This window comes from Apteryx rowi, unplaced genomic scaffold (genome assembly GCF_003343035.1).
Source record: "Apteryx rowi isolate R43461 unplaced genomic scaffold, aptRow1 scaffold_365, whole genome shotgun sequence".
In the NCBI taxonomy this organism is placed as follows: Eukaryota; Metazoa; Chordata; class Aves; order Apterygiformes; family Apterygidae; genus Apteryx; species Apteryx rowi.
The window spans coordinates 780,481-791,832 of NW_020450141.1; positions in this window are offsets into that span (position 1 = coordinate 780,481).

Consider the following 11,352-nt stretch of genomic DNA (forward strand, 5'->3'; position numbering starts at 1 on the left):
GAAGACATTTTACTAGCAAAGATGCAGAAAAGTGTTGCAATTTGATTGACCATAATATATGTATATACCGTATGTGTGTATCTCTGTAGATATAAAAATGCATTCTGCGTTATCTTTGAATTGTTTTAGTGCATCAGCAGACAGCTCTGAATAAATTTGAATTTTGTTTTCCAAATGTCAGCCTTTTACTTATGTATAGCAGATTTTCTCCTACATTGCATTTGTCTCAAAATATATGACTTTAAATATGAAACTGCCTAACTGGTTTATTTACTAAATATGCAAATTTGAAAAACACTATTAAAATCATTTATTAATAGAGGTAAATATCACACAGTACAAAATTCAGATAGATTTTAAATGCTGACTTTTACTATATATTTTCATTTGAAATTAAATGGTAATTACTTGTTTTATTTTGTTTTGTTAGACAAATATTCTGAAATTCTGGAAAATATCCCAGCTCTATCCACTACATATAAATAAGCTCAGTTGTCAGGGGTGAATTATGGGAATTTTTCACCTCATATGTACAACCATTACATACTTCATCTTAATTAATATTCTGTAGCATAATCTATATTGATGAAAAATCCTTGTTCATGCTGATGAATGTCTGATATACTGAAAGAGAGGAAATTGCCATGCTCTTCTATGAGGAGACCAATTCAGATAGAACATATGCAGTGGTATACTGGCTGAATCTATACAGGAAAAAGGAAGCTAGCTTCCAGTCTTCATTTCTAGGAGTGTTTAAGAATTCTACATTATATAGCTATTGGTTACAAAAAATGAATGAATGAATAAAATCAACATGCAGGAAGGAAAAAACAGACCATCCTCTTCCATTCAGCCATATAGAGTTAAAGTTTTCTTTTACCTTCTCTCTTTCTCAGTTGGCCTCTGACTCTGTATTCCAGCCAGTGCTCCAGCCTTCAAGGAGACTCAGAGTTTCTTTCTTGTGCTACACAGACAAAGCCACTGCTCTTGTTATTTAATTTGTGCTTCAGATGCTGGGGAAAATCGAGTTAAATAAAGTATATTTTGCAGTTTTGTGAATCAGGCTTGTTTGAGCACAGCTTCAGAAAAAAAAAATCAAACAAGCAAGCAAACTCTCTTCGTAAGTGTAAGACCTCTGGCAACCTAATGTGATTTGAAATTAATGAACTGTATAAGCCTAGTATGAAAACATGAAGTTAAATTCTGACAAATCTTGCTAGAGATAATATTTATGAAGGTACAACTGCCAGTTTGCTGCTCTACCCTTCTGCCACAGAATACCATCCCCACATCAGAGTCAACTGAAGGGAATGGCATGCTTTGCATCATTCTGTGTGTCATAAATTCTGGCATCCTTTGTATAAGCCTAAGTCCAATGGCTATTTTAAGCTAAGACAATGGACTTTGCACAGAAATTTTAGCTGTGGGCACGCTTTCTTTTCTGCAGTTTACCAGAGAGAGGGCAACTTACATTGGCAAAGCAGAGGAGAAAGTGCAGGGCTGCAGGAAGTTTGACAGGTTTCTCAGCTCTGTAGCCAGGAAGTGTTATAAGTAGCTACCAACCCTTTGGTTATAACACTGCTAAGTGTTGTGATTAGAACTAGATGAGAAATGATTAGTGAAAATTTTGAGATTTTTTTCTTTCTGCATCAGGAGGAATAAAAACTTGGATGTCTCTCCCCACCCTCAAGCCCCTCCTCCCTCAAAATAATAAATTGACTATTTTGGAGACCACTTATCTGGAATGTAGTTTCCTCAGGTTCAGGTTCCTACAACAAGCTGGATATGAGAGATCTAAGCTCAGCAGGAAACATTTACATTGCCTAACTATATACACCTGACTTTTGTGTGAGATTCATCTTACTCAACTTTAAGGAAGGAGAGAGAATTCTGTTCTCTATCCAGAGACCTGAAATTAAGTGTCTCAATACATGTGCTTACATGTGATTTAAGTGTTGCTCCCAATATAGTTAATGAATATCTATTAGTGGAATCTAAAGAGCAATTCTGATCACTAAAATAGACACATAAAGCTTGGTTCGTTTTTCTGAACATTGGGTCTTGCACTGTTTGAGATGTGCTAGGTATCCTTCCTAGTTTCCAGCTGCTCCAGAAGGTCACAGATATCTTGTAGGTCCTGTAACATACATGTGAGTATCCCAGGGCAGTAAAAATGGCTCTACTCCCCTATGGTTAGGCAACTCAATCTAACCTATAGTGGCTGGTGAGATGAATTTTTCCTTAGGCTCCATAGACTCTGCTAACTATGGGTGTGATCTACTGCCTAAAATTTGCCTCTGGTGCTATTTGAAATTGCTTAGGTTATCTGTGAAACACACACGGGAGATCCATGCCTCCAAGAAGAAGCAGCTGAAGGCTAGTAAAGATAGTTTACGGCATCTCAAATGGTACCTGCCGCATCACATTAGGCAAATGAATCAAGTCCCAGAAGTCTAATGCCTATATGGAAGTTTGGACACATAATTTACATGTAGACACTTACATGTGAAGACCTAAATTCAATTGTCTAAATCTGAAGTGACATCCCATTCTAGTGGCAAGATTCTGCACACAAGACACTACAGTGCCATCTCAGGTTTAGTAAGGTATGCTACCTGGCATCTGGTTGGTGGTCCAGAAGGGAGTGGGTGTCCTGTATATCCTGTATCATCTTTGTTATCTCTGTGTGGATGATGCCCTAGAGCATTTCAGTTGTATAGATGCCTTTACATGAGCAACGGAATCAAGGTCATATAATGGTTTGATAATCCAGAGTTCGCCCTAGAGCTAGCAAAGAGATACTGACACCTCTAGAGACCAGCTCATATGTCCTCGCCTACATACTGAATTGTCCTTGGAGGTTATTATAAAGTGAGACCAGACTGACTAATTAAGACTTATATGCCTTTTAGATACCTAAAGTAGGGCAGATGAATCCCAAACATATGTACCTAAATTAGAAGGCTAGTCTGCTTTGATTCTCATACTAGCAATGCAGAAAGATAGATTACTCCAAAGAGCTACTCAGAGCAGGCATCTAATTTAAGTGTTCTGTATATAGAAAAACTTCTCATACTTTGCTAATTAGAGAGAAAACCTCAGGACTTTTACTCTCTCTGTCCTATTTTTTTTTTCATTTTTGGAAGAAGAAAAAAAAATGTCAGGGGGCTTAGAATGATCACAAAATAACTAGAAATGTGTGGTTGTGTTGCTCAAATGTGATATGGAAGACCCAAAGACATGTCCTGGTTTTGAATTACAAGACATAAAATTTTAATCTCTCTCTGTAATTTTCAAGACATGGACTCTGCACCAATATTGTATTTGTTAAAAGAGTAATTTATTTTTCTATTATTTTAACCAGAGTTTACACCTCAAGAATTGCTAAAAGTTTTGTTGAAGCTTGTCAATTGTTATAAAACAGCTTTGAGAAACTGGCATTTTCAGTCAAACAATGGCTTTGTCAGAAATTTCTTGACTACCCATAACCAAGAGTCCAGAAATTCCACTGCCTGTGACTCAAGCTCCAGTTCTGTGCAGTGTGAACTTGGCTCAGCCTTATTGAAAACAGTATCCTGAGCATTGTATGAATACATAAGGTAAGGTCATGTGACATAAGAATAGTGAAAATAAACAGAAATGAAATTGTTAAGACAGTAATTATCTGAAGCTTACAGAGGCAGGAGAAAAATACTGATGTCAAAAAGTATAAAACCCTAAGGAAAAAAGCAGAGGGTGAAGTCCTAGCTACCTACAATGTGTATTTAGCCAATAAATAATGGCTATGTATGCTATAAATTGTATATATCCTGCTTACAAGAATCTCTGTGTTTACTCTAAAAGATGCCCAAAACAAAAATGACCCAGTAAAGGAAGGATACAGCCTCTAATTTTATAATGAACTTATTTATTATTATTTTTTTAAGGATCGATGAAAGATTATCCTGGTTTTAAAATATCATAATAAATGAGTAAATTACTTGTTATAACTCTAACAAATTTGTCCTTGGTAACTGGAATTATTTTACACCTTTTACATTTTATGGAATACAAAGTATCCTAATTCATCTGGAAATTTCTTAAAGAAATGTACCTGTCAGAGGGAACTTACTATATATACAACTGCAAAATGGAAAAAAAAATCATAAAAGTTTTAACTACCCACTTCAGACTGCAAGGTTGCATTAAATTCCTGTGTGTCTGTTTTGGAAAAGAAAAAAAAAGAAAAAAACAGCTCAAGAAACATTTCTCTAGCATCAAAATGTAAGCCTGATGGATTTCTTAATGTACTTCTTCTGCCATCAGGATTTTAATGGCATTTTACCATGGGTTGGTTAGTTAGTTACTGCTATTTCCAAACTGTTGTCTACTCATTCCATATGAACACAATTCTATAATTTTTAGCTTATAGTAATGAAATACATTTTAATAGAGAAATACAAGGGGTGTTATTATTTCCTTGATTCTGACCATTTACGTAATTTGAAATCTGAAACAGAAATTTCAGTATCACACTCAGACCTATTCCGGTCTCTATCAGAATCACTACTGATGTTATCACTGATGTAATGGGATTGAAGATCAGCTCCTCCTTCTAAACCTACGGGCGTCCAGTCGGCCAACTTCATTTGGGTGGATGGCACTAGAAGAAAGGAAATGAATTTGAGTAAGAGAAAGAGTCAAAACAACTGGGCTATTCTAATAATCAATATTCCCTATAACATTAATATACTTACAAAGACATATACACACTGTAAACAAGAGGTATGTTAGGGGATTTAAGACTCAATGACTGCACACAGTATCTGTGGAATGGACAAAAGCTAGTTAGAGCTGAATCAGGGAATAAACTGACAGTTAAGTGATATAGACAATCAAGAATCCAACAATCACACTTACTCCCTAGTCCTCTTGTACTTAGTAGTAGAGACATGCAAACCCCAAATGCATGAAGGTTCCTAACATTTCCTAAGGGTTTTCAAAATCCTTGGGGGAAGAGATCTATGCTAAACTTAGGCAGTTCAGATTACTCTCTGGAGGCATTAGAGAAAGTAGTCCCCTTAGCATACCTGGCTGCCTCACGGCTTGGCCTCTRCACAGCAAGGTGGAGAACACTATGATGCATGATGGTTAGGGAACCTTTATTGACTAGAACTTTACATAGAGTTTAACATCTTGTCTCCCCATAACTCAGATGAGCATTAAGATTTGGGGCCTTTTTGACAAGTTGGGTAGGCTTGTTCACTTAATTCTTGATAGTAATGTAGTGCCAAATAGAGGAAAAATATCCATCTCCTTAGAGCTGGAATTTCTAAACATGCTTGGGAAACTTTTAGACTAAACAGAAATATATCCAGTTAATTTGAATGTCTTCAAGGTTAGGTAGCCTAGGAGTATAAGCAGACAATTTCTGTCTGATACACAAATGGGTGGATGGGATTTAGGTATACTTGATTCTATCTTATAATCATCTGAATAAATATGTGTTTTGTTAAATTGTTATATAGTGATTCAAACACACATACTATATCCATGACAACTCAATATAAGTAATATTCAAACTTATAACAAAAGGTAAGATACATGCAGTAATTTATTTTGATAACAGTTTATACTTTTTGTATATAGATCTAAAATAGACTCTGACACTTATTACATTGCAAAAAGCAGAACACTGCTAAATTATATGTCTAATAAAATTACTTCTAATAAGCACTTCACAACTTAACTGAATGGTATTTTGTAGAGTACTACAATACATTCAGCAACTCCTTATGTTGTTGTGGCACCATGCCAGTTACAAATAAGCTTTCTATACAGTGCAGAGTTTTCATAACCACACTTTAAAAATAACCTCACAGGGAAAGATAAAACATTAAAATCTGACAGAGAATCTGTCAAATGTCAGATAGGTTACACAGAAATTCCAAGAGATATCTGGAGGCCTTTTATCTGTTGATGGCATGGCTGCCTATAAGTTTTAAATCAAAAAGATGGTCCAAATCTGTCTGTCTATGAATTTTTTTGAGTTTGCATAACTAAATTAAATTAAGAAATGGTAATGCTATTTGGGAAAAAAAAAAGAGGTTTGAAAAGCAATAGGATGCACAAATAAACATATGCTTAAYTATACAAATTTAAAAATAATTATATATTCTGAATTTCTATAATATTTGACTAGATTCTTTTGACAGTGGCTTTCACTGTTCATAACATTAGAACTATTTAACCAATTTTCTTAAGAAGGGATTGATTTTGAAGATCTTGTGGAACAAGAAAAATAATGCAGTCCTGAAGACAGTATGTAAGGAAGGTATTTTAACATACTGTGTGCTTGCTGAAGAGAGCATGCCAAGTATGCATAGTAATATAAGGTGAGCATACTTCTGTAAGAAATTACTTATATTTTGTTTTGTATTGCAATGATGGTTTTCATAATCTTAAAAACAGAACAAAATTTAACAAATAAGCACAATAAACAGAACWAAAACTAAGCTTTAAATATAAGGTTAAAACTAAGCTTTAAATATAAGGTTTACAATCAACTTAGAGCTTGACTTTTAAGTTTTGACAGTCTGTTTCTTTCAGTTCTCCATTTGCCCATGGAAAGTTGTGCACAATATTACAATCTGTAGGGTCTGAAGAACAAAATATGCAATATAAACACCTGCTTACAGTTTTCATTGCATTTTCTTAACTCCAAGCTCATATTTTACCCTTTTTTTTGGAAAAAAACAAAATATGGAAAACTGATATAACATCAGTCCTGGTACAGAAGACTTTGTAATTTTGCCAAAGATTTTCTTCTTGTGAAGCTGAAAAACTGATGAAAGAGGTCAGTCCTCTAAAATTTTTGGATACATTTCTACAATATGACTGCTCACAGTTTAAGGCAACCAGAATTCTTGCCAGTGTAGCTAGCCAAATCTCACTTAATCTTTGCTGACAGCATGCATTAACCCCTAGCCACTTCAGTGCCACTAGCTCATGCTCATTGCTCTGGTCACCATGTTCACTCAGCAGCTTCTAGTCTGCTGAGAGTGCAAGCAAACTAAACTCCATCTGCTCAAAGCATAGGCAAAGTGGGTTCATGCCTGCTGCAAAATCCCATACTCTTTTTTTAGACTTAGAGTTTATTTCAGGAAAAGCATTAAAAACAATTAATCAGTCTGATACAACATTTCAAGGCTTGTCTGGAGAATTGGACCGGTCTTCAATCATTGAAACTTTGAAAGAAAGTGTTTGTGCTTTCTGAGATAATTTCTACATCAGCTATAACACTTGAACTGCAACAATACTTTAAAAAGATTCAATGCACGCTATCCCATTAATATTTTACAGTAAAATCAGGCTTATGCAATGAACTTCCCTAAATTTGGAGAAAAAATGAAATTCTTTGAAGCTTGTTTTCATTGAGAAAACTGTCAAATATAAATGGAAAGCATTCATGAAATCCAGCTCTGAAAGACAATACTATGAAGGCAGAGTGCTGTTTTGCTGACCTCTTGACTTCTGCAAACAGCTCATATCTCCAGGCAAATCCTAAAATGTTACAGTAGTTTAAAACAAGACAAAACAAAAGGGCAGTGTTGCAAACAAATTTTGGCCACCCACAGTCCAGGACAAGTTTGGAAATCCTGGAAATAGGGAATGTAAGTATCTCATGCTCCTTTCCTTTTCCTCTGTCAGAAAAAAATTGAGACTAGTGTTAACTGATGTCTCTACTTTAAAAGACAGAGAGTAAAAAGATAACTCAAGACTTTAGAAAAGCAAAGTTATATGACTCAGATGCCAGATCAAGAAATCTTATGCCCCAAAAGGAACTTAGCATCCAGAGGGATCTCTAAATAAGACATAGATATCAACATAGATGATAGATATCTCAACAACCACAGTGCTACTTTACACAAGGCAGCCTCCTCAAATTTCTGTTCCTGCCCCTTTTTTCTTACTATGCCAAATGTATGCCAGATCTTTTTTTTTTTTTTTCATCAATTTAAACATAGACATCAAAAGAGAGGAGGAATATATATAGAGAGAGTCTTCCAGGCAAAGATACTTTTGCTATTACTTGGACTGTTAGTCAGCTGTTGCCGCCCAGGCAAGACCGTTTGATTTATACCTGGAATACCCACTACAGATGCTAATATCTTCTATTAAATATCATGCAAGACATTTATAATATGTTGTAAAAGATATCAGTTATACATGCTTTCTATTAAGATCATCATCTCAGTCAAGTCAAAAGTTTTCTGTAGGAACTGCATTTGACACATTATTAAGTCAATGGCAAAATTTTGGAGCTGTCGTTGAAAGCAACTCTCTCCTACCCAGTTTTTATTACTGTTCTTGTGTCAAAAAAACCATGATTGTTATCCATAAAACATAATTAAACCAGTGACTGCAACTGCTAAATGTTTTTTTATCACAAAAAAAGAGATTAATTAAAAAAGTAATGGATTCAGAAAAGGAACAGAAAAACCTACCCACAGAGTTAGACATCTGTGTTCAACATTCAGGTACCACTGACATTCATCAGTTTGTAGTAGCTGGTCTCCAATTTGGTAGCATATTGTTCACCTTCATTTCTACAGATCGAGCCATACAGTTGCCTGAATTTATCCACAAAACTACCAAGCATATCAAAACTACAGAACTCACTCCGTGCTTAAATCCCTCTTGCACTCATAAACTAGATAATTTCTCATTACATTTAGGGCTTTATCTGATAGACCATCCAGAGACTACTACTACATAAAATACAGAGTAAAGTAAATGGTCCCTCCTTCTTACTGAAAAGGCTATAAATTAGAGACCGCAACTAATTTTCTTCCTAACTGAAAGTGATAGTTTGCCTTGTGAATGCCCTAACACTTGTATTACAGGGAGGGAAGAAAAAGACAAGAAGGTCCCAATGTTTTTTGATTGAAATTATTTAATTCTTAAAGATGAATTTGGCCACAGAAAGAAAAAAATAATGAAGGGGAATAATGATTATGGCATGGATGGCTCAGGTTCCAGTTTCTGAACCAATTAATAACTTAGTTTTATATTGAGAAATGGCTGAATGGCAGAGCTCAGAGTTGTGATCAATGGCAACAAGTCTAGTTGGAGGCCTGTACCTAGCGGTGTCCCCCAGGGGTCAGTACTGGGTCCAGTCTTGTTCAACTTCTTCATCAATGACCTGGATGAAGGCACAGAATGCAACCCTCAGCAAGTTTGCTGATGATACACAACTGGGAGGAGTGGCCGATACACCAGAGGGCTGTGCTGCCATTCAGAGAGACCTGGACAGGCTGGAGAGGTGGGCAGAGAGGAACCTCATGAGGTTCAACAAAGGCAAGTGCAGGGTCCTGCACCTGGGGAGGAATAACCCCAGGCACCAGGACAGGTTGGGGGTTGACCTGCTGGAAAGCAGCTCTGCGGAGAAGGACCTGGGAGTGCTGGTGGACACCAAGTTAAGCATGAGGCAGCAATGTGCCCTTGTGGCCAAGAAGGCCAATGGTATCCTGGGCTGCATCAGGAAGAGTGTTGCCAGCAGGTCGAGGGAGGTGATTCTCCCCCTCTCCTCAGCCCTGGTGAGGCCACATCTGGAGCACTGTGTCCAGTTCTGGGCTCCCCAGTACAAGAGAGACATGGCACTGCTGGAGAGAGTCCAGCGAAGGGCTACAGAGATGATTAGGGGACTGGAGCATCTCTCTTATGAGGAAAGGCTGAGAGAGCTGGGCCTGTTTAGCCTGGAGAAGAGAASGCTGAGAGGGGATCTTATTAACACGTACAAGTATCTGAAGGGAGGGTGTGAAGAGGATGGAGCCAGACTCTTTTCAGTGGTGCCCAGCAACAGGACGCGAGGCAACGGGCACAAACTGAAACACGGGAAGTTCCATCTGAACATGAGGAAAAACTTCTTCGCTGTGAGGGTGACAGAGCACTGGAACAGGTTGCCCAGAGAGGTGGTGGAGTCTCCTTCTCTGGAGATATTCAAAACGCGCCTGGATGCAATCCTGTGCAATGTGCTCTAGGTGACCCTGCTTGAGCAGAGGGGTTGGACTAGATGATCTCCAGAGGTCCCTTCCAACCTCAACCATTCTGTGATTCTGTGAAATGTTATGTGTGAGTATATATACATATATACATATACACATACATACATACATACGTGTGTGTGTGTRTRYRYAKAKAYACACACACACACACACATATACATTCATACATATATATATACATGTACATAGAGAGACTATATTTTTTCTACAAAAATACTTTATTCAAGTTTAATATTTGAGTTTTACTTTTGTTCTATTTTAACTCAAATATTTAAATAAGTAAAACCTATCTCTAGTGAATCCAGTTATAATAATAATAAAAAGAAATGTTAACATAGTGTACTACTCTAATTCATTTCCCCTAAGTTTACCATCATTTTAGAACTCACTGGAGGGGAATAATGGTTATTCACACTGAAAGTTTTAAACTGAAAGACACTTGCATTGAGAAATTAATAAAATTTTATATATTCAGATTTGCTGAGATGTAAAGTTTTTTGTTCTTTTTCTCTTATTTCATTTGTATCACTTGGAATAATTTTGGTCATAGTTGCAAACACCTAAATAAAGAAATCAGCCCAATCTGATACTGTGTTAGAATGACCCTGTTTAGAAGGTAAACTATAAACTGATTTCTTAATTTTTGAGTATTTCACTTGGCCAGCTAAACAATACACTTACCTACCTACACACGGACATKTATACACATGCATAGATATATTCATACATTTATGTATTAATATGTGTGTGTGTGTGCGCGCCCACATGCGTATATCCCCACTAAATATAGTGGGATTTCTTGTGTAACTATCTGAAGTCTCCTTGGTTCAAGCTGAATGCTCCTAGTGGGAAAAGGAATGTGGACATTAGTCTGTTATTGGAAGTTAGTGAAAGAGAAGGATTTGATTTGCCTATGTCACCACTAAAATCCAGCATACAGTATTTAAACTGTTGTCCAGCAGCCCTCCTAAACAGGTAGTTCTGCTGAAATCAGTGCACTTCATCTAATGAGGAATGACTATCCATGACAGGAATGAGAGCTGCAGAATGAACTCTAACTGAGCAATAAAATTATGATTGGTTTTTACATCTCATAGAACCACACAATCAGTAATAGATTAATCCTACAATATCAAAGTGATATAACTATATATCTGCATAGTTTTATGAGAACCTCAGATACCAAAGTCAGTGAGTTTTTCTGATTATGCAAGATTGGACTAAAAGCCATTTTTCTTGCATGTTGGTTAGCCATTTCTTTATGTAATATCCATTTCTGAGGAAATAAATATTTACTGTAGCATAG